Source organism: Schistocerca nitens, chromosome 4 (genome assembly GCF_023898315.1).
Source record: "Schistocerca nitens isolate TAMUIC-IGC-003100 chromosome 4, iqSchNite1.1, whole genome shotgun sequence".
In the NCBI taxonomy this organism is placed as follows: Eukaryota; Metazoa; Arthropoda; class Insecta; order Orthoptera; family Acrididae; genus Schistocerca; species Schistocerca nitens.
Window position 1 is genome coordinate 352117363 of NC_064617.1, and position 17103 is coordinate 352134465.

The 17103-nt window shown below is 42.1% G+C and overlaps 1 protein-coding gene across 1 annotated transcript in view; it reads right to left on the reverse strand.

Annotated features, from left to right (window-relative positions):
• The window catches only part of LOC126251642 (integrator complex subunit 5), a 132906-nt gene that overhangs the window by 100094 nt on the left and 15709 nt on the right, over window positions 1-17103 (reverse strand). The gene's annotated exons all lie outside the window — the stretch shown is intronic.

Genomic DNA, 17103 nt, shown 5'->3' on the forward strand with positions numbered 1-17103 from the left:
TACCTGCAATGTTGTGTTGAGCTAGTGTCATGCTCTACGTTTCAGACTTCCAATAAGGAGAGCGACTGCATCTATAAGCAGTTTTTTCTCAGTATAATGCTTTGATAACCACAGCTAAGGAAAGAAAACTGAAGTTAACTAAAGAGACATGGGTCAAATAAGCTGGAAAGCCCAACAGTACTGACTGACCATCGCGTCATCCTCAGCCACTAGGTGTCACTGGATGCGAATATGGAGGGGCAAGTGGTCAGTACACTGCTCCCCCGGCCACTGTCAGTTTTTGAGACAGAAGCTGCTACTTTCAGTCAAGTAGCTCCTCAATTGGTTTCACAAGGGCTGGGTGCACCCCGTTTGCCAACAGCTCTCAGAAAACCTGAATGGTGCTAGCCAAGACCGACAGTTCTTAACTTTGGTGATCTGGTGGGAACTGGTGTCACCACTGCGGCAAGGCCGTGGGTTCTAGAGAACATACAGTCAACAAAAATTGTTTGATAGAATATGTGTGAAAAAATATTCATTTCTGAATGTCTTCTCCCAACTGTGAAGCATGGTGGTAGTTCTGTAATTGCTTGCACAGTCATACTGTGATTTTTGGTGGGTTTTATCAGCCTACTAAAAGGAAATGTAACGTAATATCTGTTTAAGTGACCATGTTCAGTCAGTAGCATGGGCATTGTTTTCATCAGAAGATTGAAGTTTCCAAGATGATAATGTCTCCAACTGCACTGGTTGGAACATTTATGGTGCACTTGTGTGGGCACAATGATGGAATCAAATGTATTCTCTGGCCTTAAAAATCAGTAAATTTGAATGTTAATCACTGTAGCCTGTATTAGAAAAACAATTAAGAGCACATTAAAATCCTCCAACATTTTTCAAAAGAAATGGATCAGTTTTTTTGCGAGGGTGGCATAAAACTCCGTTAATCTCCATTGTGGCTGGGCTTACAGCACCGAACCACAGGAGAACTCGATTTTGTAGGCCAATGGTTGCTCAACATAATATCAGATGGGTATTCATGTAACATTTTTCAGTGTGTGTGTGTGTGTGTGTGTGTGTGTGTGTGTGAGTGAGAGAGAGCTATTTTACATTAAATAATCTACATTTTTAGCAATATAATATTTTCACTGTGTTACATAAGAAATAACGCACTGTGTTTTAATCATATCCAGTACTCTTTGTTGTAAAATGCTTCATGGTGTAGGCATTCAGAAACATCATCTGTGCACACAGATATAATCTACTGACTACACTATGATGGAACATATGTGGGCCTGTCATTACCACATGCCTCCAGTAACATTAGCTACTCAAAAGTAACTAACTAAGCAACCTTTTAATTAAATATACAGCTCCCATTGAACACTGCTAACTTTGTAAATCATACAGATTCGAGATAGGCAAATAATATTCTAGTATTCTACATTATAATATAATTGGCTAGGTAAAACATCTGCTCACCAAGTGGTAGCAGGAGAAAACAGAAACAGAGTGTCTTCTCATCAGTCATCAGACATATTTTCTCTGTCGTTTTGGCAGATATTTCCAATTTCTTTGTTGCAATGTGTATCTGGAGTCAGCCCAAACAAATACTGCTCATCAAGTCCTTCATGTGAGTCAACATAAAGTGTCAGTTTGTTTCTCGTTATAAGCAAAATCATTTTTAAAGTGGAATTTCACATACCCATTTGACTGAGAAGCCCCAAATCAGTCTAGTGTGGTATTTGTTTTATCAATCTGTATTAATAGCAACAGTAATACATGAAGAATTACCAGTACTTCAGCAGTGACAATACCACCAAGGCCCTGTTTGATTGTTACCACCATGCAGCAGTGTTGCTCAATAGCTGTTGTTGGAGTACTGGTTAGTCTTCCTGCCTTACTGTCTGACATACTGCATATCAATACAACAAATATCACATTAGACTAATCTGGGACCACTAAATCGAACTGGCAAGTAAAATTTCACTTAAAAATAATTTTGCTCATAACATGAAATAAGCTGACAGTTTCCGTCAGCACTTGGCGTCACACGTAAGACTCGATGAGCATTATGTGTTTGGGCTGACTCTAGTCACACACTGTACAAAAGAAATTCCAAATACTGCTGAAACACCAGAGAAAATTTGCCCGACAGCTCTTAGTAGAGACACTATGTATAAAAGATACAGAAATACACAAGCTTTCGGAGACAGTAGCTCCTTCTTCTGGCAGAAGGATTGAAGGGAAAGGAAGAGGGATGAAGGAAAAGAACTGATGAGGTTTAAGAAATGAGGAAGGTTATGGAAAAGCCACCCACAACCCTGGGTCAGGGGGGGGAGTAATTCTCTCCTGACCCAGCATTCTGAGCAACATTTCCATAACTCTCTCATTGCTTACACCTCACCACTCCCATTCCTCTTCCACTGGTCACTGGCTCCAAAAGCTTGCATATTCCACATCTTTTGCATGTGTTTTCTCCTGCCAAAGGTTGGTGGCTAGATTTCTTATCTTTCCTATAGTATATTTTTAAACACCAACTACTTTCATTGAAATATTGTAGCGTTTGATTTTTGTAAGTTGCTTCCCTTCCAGTTAGGCTACACTTCCTCAGGGTTCACCAATGTTAATGACCCATAGTACAGCATTTGTCTTTCTCAACATAATTCATATGGCCATTTCATCTTATATCAATATGTCAAGGTATTTTCCAATTGGCTGCCATATTAATCATAGTTGGAACACAGTGAGGGCAACCCAGAATCAGCTTATTATCACAAAGGATAGTAGGAGTGCAGAGGCTTTAGCAGACCATCTAAATTCACAGCACAAGAATGACTACAAACATCAACGTCAAAGCTTCGTCTTTCAGGAGCAGCATTACTGAAAGAGGCCATTCACACCTGCAAAAGTGATTTTTTAACTACCAGAAACACTGGATACAGTAATGCATGAGAAGTAGCAGTTAGCATTGGATGTGAAGTCCACTACTTGTGCCTTTGGATTTAGCAATTCATCCAACAGCCAACAACCACTTTCCACTGGAGTATAATGTTATCCAGTTCAGTCAATATCACCATTTAAATATGGCAAGCAATGGCTTCATTGAAATATTACAAAGTTTCAGCAACAACATCTGATGCAAGAGCCGAGAACCATAGCAACAGGTTTCATGTAGGTTGCACAGCCTTTCTAGTTCCAGGAAGGAACTATTGTTTAGGACTTTTTTTTATTTTTACATTTTGGTAATGGGCGTGTTAGAACAATATCTTGTTATTTATATTGCCAAAGGGTACACAGTCTATGATTCTGACATCCTACAATGTTCAAAGTAACACGGCATAATCTAAAAGGAACAGCGACTGAAATAATTTCTGCCTGAAGATTACAACCAAAGAATGAAGACCCCTGTAGTGTATCGTTGACCTGCAGAAGAGAAAGTGACAGCCAAATAATTGAAAGCACTGCTTTCAAAGAGTAGGAGATTTGCAATGCTTCCATGGTCTTCCAATGTTTCTTTCACCAACCAGTCTGTACGATAAAACCTCTATTGGTATATTCCTTTTTACATTCTGTTCAAGTGTAAGAGCCATCCTTATTTATTGTTGATTTCATTTTCTATTTTAAAAGCATTCAGTTCTTTCAGCATATCATTGTTTTTGAATCTATCCAGTCTCACACAGCCTTTAACAGACCTTAGACATCTCATTTCTGATTCCTGTATATTACTATGTTATTTAGTATTTGTCACTCTTGTGGAAGAAAGAAAGACATATAAAATTAGCCTACTACGGGAAGCAAATAAACATGACATGTTTTGGAAAATACTAACTAAATATTTCTTTGTCAGAAAAATTCCAGAACAGTTTTTTTTTTTTTACAAAAATAGAAAATTCCACTTACCAATTAATGATCTTAGCTCCTACTGACATACCCCCCTTGGCTATATACACACAATTGCCAACGTTTCTGGAGGTCTTGGAAGCAAGCACGGAAATTTTCAGCTGCAATGTTTATGTCTGTGATATCTTGATAAAGCTTTTCTTTCAGTCACATTTTCACTCATGGAAACAAGAAGAAATAGCAAAGGGAGAAGTCAGGCGAATATGGTGGATGTGGGATGGTAATAACAGAATGTCTGGCCAGATACTCGGTAACAGATAAAGCAGTATGGGGTCTTGCATTGTCATGCAGTAAGAAGTAGTCCTGAGAATGTCACAAATCAGAGCAACATCAAACTGCTTGTCCCACACGTTTCAAGACTTTGATGTAAAGAGTTTGGTCCACTCTTTGAACTGGATGAACAACCTCATGGTGAACTAATCCTTTACTATCATCGAATCTGATCAACATTGTCTTTGTTCTCAATGGTTGTCAATTGACTTTTTTCAAGGCTGGTGATCCAGGACTCTCTGCCAACTATGATGGAAGATGAGGGTCATACAGGTAACACCAACTTTCATCCCTAGCAATAATCTTTGACAGAAATGTAGCATAACGTCTGGCTTCATCCAGGAGTTCAACAGAAATTCTTCATCTTTGCTCTTTCTCTTTGCATGTTAGTGTGTGAGAGATGTGTTTTGCATTAATTTTCCATTTCCCCGAATCTTCGCATAAAATCTAATGACAAAATCATGATTTAAATTAAGTTGTTCTGATACTGCACACACTGTTATATGATGGTCTTCTTGCAGTAACTGCTTTACATATTCTGAATTTGCATTGGTATGTGCTGTAGATGGGGGACTAGCTCTGGGGTCATCTTGCATTGAATTTCTGCCTTCAAGAAACCTTTTGTGCCACTTGAAAACCAGATCTCTTGAAAGTGCCTCACTTGCATATGCTTGATTAATCATTGTCCACATTTCACTAGGGGTTTTCCTGCACTTAACATAGAACCTGATGTTTGCCCTTCAGCATCCATTATGTCACCACAACTAAAGCACCAAGAACCCAAACAGCAAGTTGCTAAGCTCTGATTCAAATGGTTCAAATGGCTCTGAGCACTATGGGACTTAACATCTATGGTCATCAGTCGGTTGCTAAGCACAGCCCTGCCACCTAGTAAGTGTGCACGAGAACATGACCAAGGTCATTTCAAGGATGCGCACATACCAGGTAACATAAAAACAATATTTGTTCTTCTTTAGTATTGAAAACTAAGAAATATAAAAACCTGTCCTGGAACTTTGCTGACAAAGATGAGGTGACTTACCGAACGAAGGCGCTGGCAGGTCGATAGACACACAAACAAACACAAACATACACACAAAATTCTAGCTTTCGCAACCAACGGTTGCCTCATCAGGAAAGAGAGAAGGAGAGGGAAAGATGAAAGGATGTGGGTTTTAAGGGAGAGGGTAAGGAGTCATTCCAATCCCGGGAGCGGAAAGACTTACCTTAAGGGGAAAAAAGGACAGGTATACACTCGCACACACACACATATCCATCCACACATACAGACACAAGCAGACCTCTATTATATAAAACAAAGATGAAAGTGCTGGCAGGTCGACAGACACACAAACAAACACAAACATACACACAAAATTCAAGCTTTCGCAACAAACTGTTGACTCATCAGGAAAGAGGGAAGGAGAGGGAAAGACGAAAGGATGTGGGTTTTAAGGGAGAGGGTAAGGAGTCATTCCAATCCCGGGAGCGGAAAGACTTACCTTGGGGGAAAAAAGGACGGGTATACACTCGCACACACACAGATATCCATCCACACATGTCTGTATATGTGTGGATGGATATGTGTGTGTGTGCGAGTGTATACCCGTCCTTTTTTCCCCCAAGGTAAGTCTTTCCGCTCCCGGGATTGGAATGACTCCTTACCCTCTCCCTTAAAACCCACATCCTTTCGTCTTTCCCTCTCCTTCCCTCTTTCCTGATGAGGCAACAGTTGTTGCGAAAGCTTGGATTTTGTGTGTATGTTTGTGTGTCTGTCGACCTGCCAGCACTTTCATTTGGTAAGTCACAACATCTTTGTTTTTAGATATATTTTTCCTACGTGGAATGTTTCCCTTATATTCACAAAAGAATTTGATATGAGTTTTGTAGAGGTAGAGCTCCAGTGTCTATACCTCTTGTTACTGAATAATATGGAAAATAGGCAAAACACAAAACATGATCTGTTGAGTTAAAGGAAAAAGTAATAGTTTTGGATGACTTGCAAGTTGTTTATAACATGATTTTGCACCAGTGAAGCCACTAAATAATTTTTTGCTGAACTGTTAGATGTGTACTACCAAGCATAGAGATAAAACTATGATTTTTGGAAACATTATGGACTGATTCCATTATTCATCTCTAAGCGGCAAATCCTTGCCTACATCCACTGGAATTACTGTACTAACTTCCATAAAAATCAACAAATACAGGATACAAAAATTTATTTTATTTATTAGAAAAAAAAGCACTGCTTTTTCAATCATTTTTGGAGATAATATTATTCAATTAGCAACACTTACTGATGACAAATTGTAGAAGCTGTTCAGAGAAGCTGTCAATGGCTGTCTAGGATATTTCTAACAGAACTGGAGTAACAAGATTTCATGCTGCTTTCTTTAAATATTGAATAAGTTCCAGGTGACTTGCATAAACCTCTGGTTTTAGGTATTCACAGAGGAAAAAACTGCAAATGGTTGAAAATTAGATGAATACACAGGTCTAACACGGCCTTTACAAAAAGTTCAAACAACCAATCAACATTTCTCTCAAAAGTGATAGTGTGTTATAAAAGGCACAGGCTGTGATGCTGTTCCTACTAAAATTCACTCTGATTCTGTACTTCTTTCTCAAAATACACCATTCAAAAGAATTAGAGGAACATGTGTGTCAACCTCCAATATGTCATATCTATTTTGATACAGGTTGTACCTGAGGTCTTATTGCACGGCTTGAGATCTTTGCTTTCAATGTGCCAACAATTAAAACCATTCACCATCTATTGTCTGAGTTATACATTACAGTGTCAGGTGACTCCTCAGAAGGAAGCGAGTCACTGTTTTCTACTGAGGTACACTGATGGCAGTTGTCATGTGTGGACACTGTATTCAATCAAGCCCATGCAATGCAACATCTTAATCTAGTGCAAATTGCAAGGGCAATTTATCCAGAAAGGACGGGGTTTCAGTCTAGATACTGCAGGTGCCAATGCCTCTCCATGTGTCACCTACAGGAAGACTGGTCAATAAAGAAGGTGAGTCGGACAATGTGACCAACCTTACCTCATGGCTCACACCCCTGTAATAGACCTAGATGCAAGACCTGTCCCATACATCCTCCTACCACAACGTACTCCAGTCCGGTCACTAACGTCACCTATCCCATCAAAGGCAAGGCCACCTGTCAAACTAGTCATGTGATTTACAAGCTAAGCTGCAACCATGTGCTGCATTCTATGCAGGCATGACAACCAACAAGCTGTCTGTCCACATTAATGGCCACCGACAAACTGTGGCCAAAAAACAAATGGACCACCCTGTTGCTGAACACGCTGCCAAACATGATATCCCTAATCTCAATGACTGCTTCACAGTCTGTGCCATATAGATCCTTCCCACCAACACCAGCTTTCCTGAACTGCGTAGGTGGGAACTGTCCCTGCAATACATCCTACGTTCCCGTAACCATCCTGGCCTCAACCTTCATTAGTCACTGTGCTCACCCATACAGCCCCCTCCCTGTTCCCATTCCAGCACTACACAGCCGTCATTTCACCGCCACACGTAGTCTTTTAATTTCTTTTTATTTCTCTCCTTTCCGCTACTTACCCCCTCCCCCCCTTCTCTCCTGCCCTCCGTCTAAACTGCAACACTTCACTGTCCGCCACTCCCACCATACTATCCCTCCCCCTCCCCACCCCAACCACCTCCTTACCCCCACCCAGTCACCACTCCCATCACGCACTGGTGCTGCTGTATGCAATGTGGTTTCAGTTCTCTGAGACTGCAGACATGTGTGCAAGTTGCATTTGCGTGAGCGTGTGTGTGTGTGTGTGTGTGTGTGTGTGTGTGTGTGTGTCTACTGCTGACAAAAGCCATAATGGCTGAAAGCTATAATTGTGTGTATCTTTTTGTTGCACCTATCGCGACTCAGCACCCAGGATGATGGCATGAATGATTGTTTGCACTTTGTTTCCAACACCTGTCAGATATTCAATTCTTTTTGTGTGAACGATCGAGGGTGTAATCATGTTTTGTTGTGCATTTAATTTTTAAAATATAAAGGTGTAATTTGATAACATACCCCGTTGTCAATTAAAAGTACAGTAGAGCCCAAAGTCCTGTTCATCTACTTCTTTTGAGCAGTGTAGTATGGAGCAAAATTTTTACATTTTGCTGTACAATACTACACAGTTACAAAGGAGTAACAGGTGTTAATGAAGCACTAAGGGTTTTCTACTGAAATTATTCTTTACTCACAGATTCCCAGTTTGATGAACTTACATAAAAATGTTAAACAACATAAAAACTGCACGTAGAACATTCTCAACTTCCTGATAGAAGGCTAGGTTCCCAGCTTGGGATAGATGCCAGAGTACTTTCTAAAAATGAAACAGGAGCATGAGCCTGAAATGCCCACAGAATACTTTTTGTGTCATCCGATGATCACAAATATCAAGCAGGGGTGTTCGAACAGTGAAACTATGGTCTTCACCTAACAAAACTATGTGGTGTTACCTAAAAATAGCAACACTGAGTCAAAAACACCAAGGAAAATGGTATATTTACTGTAAAAGTGTACAGTCTGTGAAAGACAGAGGATACTTGGTACCACCATCACTCAGTTCAAGCCTTGTTATTTTTGTTAATGTTCTGTAGATGATGGCACAAGCCTTGTTATTTTTGTTAATGTTCTGTAGATGATGGCACAATCATAGAATAATCTGACAGTACTACCAAATACATCATTTATATGTACTAGGAACAATATTACTCCTGTAACACATCGCTAGATAACAATCACGTATCTTAGTTTCTTCTAATGAACTTTCACCACACAGCATTACAAACTGGCTTCTGTCAAGAACACTTCAGAGCCACTCAAATAGATAGGGGCATATTGTGTAGGATCACATCTTTGTTAACAGAGAGCACTATGGCTTGGTGTCAAACACTCTCCAGATATTTAGAAAGAATGACTTCCATTTGTTTCCCTGCATCTACAAATTGTAAAATGTTGTATTACGTTAAATACACTAGCCTCTTAGCCAGTTTTATATACTACTTCTCTGAAATTCCCTCAAATCTAAATGTAGATCATAAGACACGTTCAGATCAAAGCTGGCTGCTACAAACATCGGCAGAAGGAGAAGTTGGTGAGCTTTATGACAACTCCAACATCAGAAGATAACCCAACAACACCAATACCATGGCAGCAATTATATTATGTTAGCTTATATTTGCCAATGCAGATTCCAGATGTCAACAGACAGCAGGCAACAACTCTAACAGAACACATAATGATGACAGTACCAACTCGAGTCTAATCAACAAATGAAACAGGACTACGTTTTCCCCTTTACTTTCATACAATCAAATAAAAGCAATTAACAACACATGCTGAAACTACACAAACAACTACAAGAGGATAAACAAATAAACTGTCCCAAAGCCATACAACCAGTTAAGAGAAAACTGACATACATAACTACAACAAGAGAAGCACATAATACAAAACAAGTAAAGTGCTCTGCAGAAATATAGTTTCTGAAATATATCTCCAGATGCAGGTAATGTCCACTTGATGGCACTACAATAAATACTATAAGACCTCCAGCTGGGCATCTCCGCAAATAACAACCTCATTCATGAAGGTGGACTTGCTGGATCCTAGAATGAACTGCAATGGCTTGGAGGCCTTGGCCCAGACAAATCCTTTCCCAGGCGCATGTAGAAGACTCCTTGGTGATTCATACTGTGGACAATTTGATAAACTGTGATATTATTCTTCATCTAAAACTAGCTGGAATCCTGAGTTACACCAGGAATCCTAAGTACAAATTTCACTGTGTGATGGTGACATAATAGCAATGGATATTTAGCAATAAATTACTCGTGTGTGATGCTCTTTCATTTTAAGGCATTTCTTGCAGTGTGAGTGGGAATAAAAGATATCACATTCAAGGATGTCAAGAAATCACAGTCACCTGATTGCAGACAAGCAAAGATATACTATGCTGACAGTCACTCTAAGAGTCATTCTGACAACGCAACAAATGATTTAAAAGCGTTTGATCTCACATCAGGCAAAACCAGCCCCACTTACCACTTTCCTTACACATGAGTAACACTAAATTCTTCCAAGTAGCAGTACATACACTATCTGTCTATTAGCTATCTTCCATAAATATTAAACCACATTGCAGCAACACATAAATGTAGGTACAATGGACAATTCAGCAGTATCCTAAATTAAAATAAAAGCACAATCAGTAAATAACAATCCACAAATGCTTAATTTATACCGTACAGTGTGCAATTTGGAGTTATCACTGTCGACAACAGTGATGGCTAACGTGTTACTAGTTACATCTTTTCCAGAGCAATGCTGGTGGCATTCAGAATGACATATAACATAAATGAGAGGTAATGACATGATAGCTGGTTTTAAGCAATCAGCTCTCTCTCTCTCTCTCTCTCTCTCTCTCTCTCTTGGTTGCAGTGATGAATTTAAATTAACTTGTGAAGCTGCTATCTAACTACAATCTCAATATGTGCAATTTATTTGAAAATGGAAAAAAGAAGGGTTAAATGCTAAGCAACCTAAGTCAGCTACTGCTGAACTGTTGGAGCTGTTTGCTGAGCTGGCTACAAATTACGCTAACCTCTCATGTTCGCCAGCCATTGGACATGTAGGGTACTAGAAAAAAACGTCAGTCAGTAAGCAATGGCAGCTACTGCAATGCATTGTTGTCATCTCATAGCAGTTGTTCTTCTAAGACTTCAGTATGCCCTTTACAGTTGTTACAGTTTAAATGTGAGGTCCAACTCACTGACATGATTGTGTTATGGTGAAGCAAGAGATAATGTAAGAGAAATCTGTCCTATATATATGTGGGCATTAGGTTCTTTATAGGAGACCTCCAAACCACAGTGCATTTGCTGCACATTACTGACACTCTCAAGCAATAAGGAGTCTTTGTCTTGAGTATGTTAGCAGTGGATGCTGTGACAGAGGTGTTTAGTAACATACCTTCCAATAGTTTGAATCCTGTGGCAAGTACACTGATCAGCCAAAAACTTACATCCATCTGATTAATTGAGCATTGGCACACCTTTGGAACACAATACAGTAGAGATTCAGCGTGCTGTGGATACAACATGTCCTTGGTAGGTTTCTTGAGTATCAGATGTCTACATGCAGACCACCCAATTCCCATAAATTACAGACTGATGATTTTTGAGGGTGGAACTAATGCCCAACAGTATCCCAGGTGTGTCCCACTGGGTTCAGAGCAGGCAAACGTGGTGACCAAGACACCAACATCAGTTTGTTTCTCAAACCACTATTGCATGATTCTAGCCTTGTAACTTAGAGATTTATTCTGTGGGATTACGTTATCACCGTCAGGGAATACATCAAGTATGATGGGGATGCAGGTAATCTGCAGTAACATTCACACAGTTCACAGCCTTTAGTTACTAACACGTCCCATTGAAGCCCAGGTGAATGTCCCCCATAGCATAACGCAACCCCCACTGGCTTGTGTCCATGATGTAGTATATGTTTAGAGCAGCCATTTGTTCAGATGACAACATATCCGGCCAAAACCATCCAACTGGTGTAATGAAACCTGACTTAGCCAATCGTATAACACTGCCCAATATTGGTGACCCCATGCCCACTGTAATCGCAACTGACCGTGTCACCGAGTCAACATAAGAACACATAAAAGGTTTTGTCTGATACCGAATCCCACGTTCAAGATTGTGCACTGAACAGTCCACTCTGAAACACCTGTACCTGCAGCACTGCACTATCTTGTCAGATCTGCAACAGACTGCTGCCTATCCTGCTTTAAAGAATGGGTGAGTCTCTGAATTCACTTTCCATGATGAGATGTGGACATCCAACATCTTGGTGCCTACTTGTGGTTTCACTGTCCTTCAATCACTTTCCATAAATGCTCATGACAGAAGCACACACACAACCAACAAGTTACTACATTCCAGAGATGCCCATTCCCAGGTGACATGCCATAAAAATTTGTCTTTTGTCAAAGTTGCTTTTGTTAGTTGATTTCCACATTTCACAGTTAGGGTGAGAGCTGGCAACTCACAAAATGTCATGAGAACAACTGTAATTATTGTAATGGATAGCTATTTTGATTGGCTGGTTTAATGATTAAAGGGATCACACTATGAGGTTAACAGTCCCTCCTATCTGAAACTACACATCAAAGAAGGGCCTAATGCACAAAACCTAAGGAAAGAAAACTCCAAAGTCTACAAAAGATCAGCAAACCCTAAATAAAGGAACAAAGGGGTAGGGGGGGGGGTGGGGGGGGGGGAAGAAAGGAGGGCAAGGTGCCCCAACCAGGGAGCAGCCAAAGGCCCCCAAGGCAGAAAGTATGATGGGAGGCATACCCCCCACCGTCTAATAGATGCATGAGACTCAACAAAATACCCAGAAAAGACTAGGAGCGCGGACAAGGTGAGAGAAGCACAGGAAAACAGAGGAAGAACACCAAGCCAAACATAACAGTGAGAAGGGGCAAGAAAAGCAAAAGAGCAGGTAGGCGAAGGTTGGGGCAGACCACCAAGCCCAGACAGCCACTGCCAGTTTGGGGCAGAGAAAGCAACAGGACATCCTGCCAAACCCTCAATGAGCCAACAAGGCTGAGGTGCCCTAGATTGGAGAGAGTGGTAAAAACCCCTTCACAAGTAAACAGTAAAACTAGGTTAGCCACTAAGGTGTTATCCATTGATACCACGAGTAGGAGTCAGGAAGGTTAAGAGTCCGCTGCAGGGTGGCTAGGTTAGGACAGTCTAGAAAAATGTGGACCACCGTCAAACGGACACAACAATGACAGTGGGGCAGATCCTCACAACAGGAGAAATGACCACGAGTCAGGCAAATATGGAGGATGCGGAGCAGGCAAAGTATGACGAAATCTTTGCAAGAGGTCTGCATGGAGGGCCTCCACAAATTCACAGTCTCCTTTACCATTCACAGTTTATTCAGCAAAGTCAGAATATGCCATTACATATTCCAAATCCTTAGAACTTGAGGGTCTAACACCAATTGAAGAGCCTATCCCACAAAAATGATCTCAAGAGGCGGCTTGCCAGTAGCCAATTTGGCCAGCATGTCAGTGAGTTCATTCCCCAGGGTCCCAATGTGACCCGGGGTCCAGACAAAGACCACTGACCATCCACATTATTCGATGGCAAAATGGTAATTCTGGTTAGTCAGGACCAAGGGATGGCAAGGGTAATATTGGTCATGAGCTTGTAAACTGCTCAAAGAATCACTACAGATGAGGAAGGACTCACCGGTGCAGGAACAGATATGCTCAAGAGCACGAGACATGGCTAACAACTCCCCAGTGAAAAAAACTGCAGCCATTTGGCATGGAGCGGAGTTCATTACACCCCACATGAATGTACGCAAAGCCCGCACAATGGGCAACCATTGAGCCATCCATATAGATTACTTCTGAACCCCAAGATGGACTAAGAATGGAGAAGAATTAGCAGTGGAGGGCCTAAGGATGAGCAGAGTCTTTCGGACCTCATGATAGATCAAGACAGAGCTGCGGATGTGACAAACACCAGAGGTGTATGTGAGCAGGCCCAGAGAAGAAATGATAGAGGGAAAAGTTGGAGTTAAGAAAAAAGGGACCATATACAGATGGCGGTCATAACCTCAGGCCTAGGCCACTGCTGCGGGAGTGGGTCTCTGGATGTGACATAAGCAGACGGTAGTCAGGTGCTCCCAGCGGCAATGGATGCATAACACATAAGCAATCAGCTGTCAATGGCGCAGACCATGCAACAGTGGAACCCCTGCCTCCACTAGGAGGCTGATCACAGGGCTAGTCTGAAAAGCACCAGCTGTCAGTTGTATCCCACACTGGTGTACTATGTTCAGTATCTGTAAAGTCAAAGGTGATGCCAAGCTGTATGTGAGACTCTCATAATCCAGACACATCTGTACCAATGCTGGGTAGAGCTGTATCAGAGTAGAATGGTCCGTACTCCAGTTGGTGCTGCTGAGGCATCAAAGAGCATTGAGGTGTGACCAACATGTCTGCTTTAGTTGAAGATGGGGAAGCCATGTCAACTAGACATCAAAGACTAGTCCTAAATAACAATGTCAATCCACCACAATGACGGACAAGCCACCAAGATACAGATTTGGATTAGGATGGACTATATGGCAATGACAGAAATGCGTAACGCAAATGTTGGCAACTGAAAAATGGAAGCCATGAGTAAGAACCCAAGATTGTGTTCAGTGTATTGCTCCTTGCAGTCTGTGTTTAACAATTCCCATCGAGGACAAACAAACTTCTCCGTCTGAACAGGCCTCGGAAGGCCCGACAGTACCGGCAGAACGCCATGTCATGCTCAGCTGACTGGCATCACTGGATGCGGATATAGAGGGGCATGTGGTCAGCACCCTGCCTCCAGCTGTTGCCAGTTTTTGTGACCAGATCCACTCCTCCTTAAGCAAACAGCTCCTCCATTGGTCTCACAAGGACTGAGTGCACCCCGACTGCCAATAGCACTTGGCAGACCCAGATGGTCGCTCATCCAAATGCCAAACAAGCCCAACAGTACCCAACTTCAGTGAACTGGCGGGAAGTAGCATTACCACTGCAGCAATGTCATCAGTGTGGACAAATAAAAATAAATGCAAAATTCATCAGTACACAAAGAGGGGGACACCATAGGCCCCACAGCTACCAACAGACCATTAATAGCACTAAAAGAGAGAGACACCCAAAATAGAAACCAGTGGGATCCAATTCTCATGCAGGTGGAAGATGATACAGGATACGCCAAACTTTACCTGATAAGTGCGACATGAAAGAAAATTGGGAGTGGCCCACAGAGGCCCAACTCATGTAAGGTGGCAAGGACATGGTGGTGCCACATGGTATCATAAGCTTTACACAGGTCGAAGGTGATTGCAACAAGGTGTTGACAATGGCAAAAGCCATTCAGATAGTGGACTGCAGGTGGACTAAATTTTCTGCCATAGCCCATCTGAAAATGCAGTTCGGATTGCAGTCGTAGAAAAGACGTCACAATCTGCATAAGTAAAAGCCCACCTGGGTGGGCATAAAGGAAAATGACATTGGAGAGAGAATAAGACGATCGGAAAATGATCACTATCACACAAATCGTAATGAAACCCACACTGAGTGGAGGGGAGGAATCAAAGGCTATAGATGGAAAGATCAACGGCCAAGAAAGTGCTATGTGCTACACTAAAGTATGTAGGGGCTCCAATGTTGAGGAGGCAGAGATCAAACACTGTCAGCAAGTCTTCAACAATCCTGCCCCAGTTAGTGGTCACAGTACCACTCCACACACGATTATTGGTGTTAAAATATCTAAGGAGAAGGAAGGGAGGAGGGAGCTGTCAAACAAGGGCAAGAAGAGTAGGAAGCAGAGGATACTGGTCTGGGGGAGATCAAGATTGCACATTGTGACCGCAGAGTCTAAGTGGATCCGAATGTTCACCATTTCCAGCACAGTATAAAGAGAAACCCATGAACCAACAATGTCCAAGCCAACTAACAGACAGACACCACCGAAGGCTCGCAAAGTGCTGACACGGTTCCGGCAGAAGGCTTAGAAATCATGAAGAGTCAATCAAAACAAAATTCTTGCAATACAACGAAAGCTACAGAGGAAAGAGGAAGAAGAGACTGCAATTCTAGAAGGTGATGATAGTACCCTTTACAGTTCTATCAGAGGAGAGTAGCACAAGAGACCAGATGGAAGTCAAATGGGCCAGAATTGGTCATTGGTCATCATGCCAAGTCAGCGTCCATCACCAGTAAGAACGGAGTGACACTCATGAATATAAGATTGGATGCATACTATCTGAGAGGGAGTGGTCAATACCTCCTGTGGTGTCGCGGGGAGGGGGAAGTGCTCATACTAAGACTTACACATCTTCTTCTTCGAAGGGCAAGAGGTATTGTCGGGAAGAGAGCAAGTGGCAGCAATATCTACTACAACCAAATGAGAATGAACAGCCTTGAGGTCCAAAGAACATGGATCTGGTGTCCGACTTGAAGTAACAGGCTTCTTGTCCTGGAAATGTCATGGAGTGAGGTTCCAGAGGAAGTCCCATCCACGGTGGGTGCAAGGCAAGAGAGTTTCTTCTCCTAGCAAGGACAAGGAGTTGTGGGAGAGAACATTAACCACCTGAAGGTAAGAAAGAGAAAGGGGACAGGACAGAAGTAGGGAGGGATGGAAGGAGGAGGAGGAAAAAGAGGGAAGAACACAACAGAAGTAGAGGTAGACAAAGATACCATGTGGAGAGGGTCGAATCTCTGTCGGGCCTCAGGATAGGGTAGAAAGTCGAGAATTTTGAATTCCTGAATCTTCCTTTCCCTTTTATTGATTGGGGAATCCAGCATGCAAGGGGAAAAGGGGGAGGAGAAGGGGGTGAGGAACGCAAGCCGGAGATGCTAGGGAGGAGCCTTCTTCCCCAAATGGCTCACATTATGGAAACAGAATTTAGAATGGGAGGTCAAACCTCAAGGGAGACGGAAAAAAAGGGAGAGTGGAAACATGAGAAACAAGACCAAAAAGGAACAGCAGAACCAAGGGAATAGTTGTCATAAAGGGAAACACCGAGGGAGAAATGGGGGGGGGGGGGCAGGAAGGGGAGAAGATAGAATGGGATGGAGCGGACATGGGGAAGGGAGTGCAGCCTGGGAGAGAAGAAAGGCTACAATAGCTCAGGGCCTTATGTGCACCAAACAAGTAACCACAAAAGACCTGTGCACCCCCTGGGGGGAGTAATTTAGATATACCGCATTCTGAGGCTGACTGATTGGTGTGCATGTGACAGCATGCACTACCAATACACTGACGAGTTGAAACATTGTGAACACCTGTTTAATAGCTTGATTGTCCATTTTGGGAA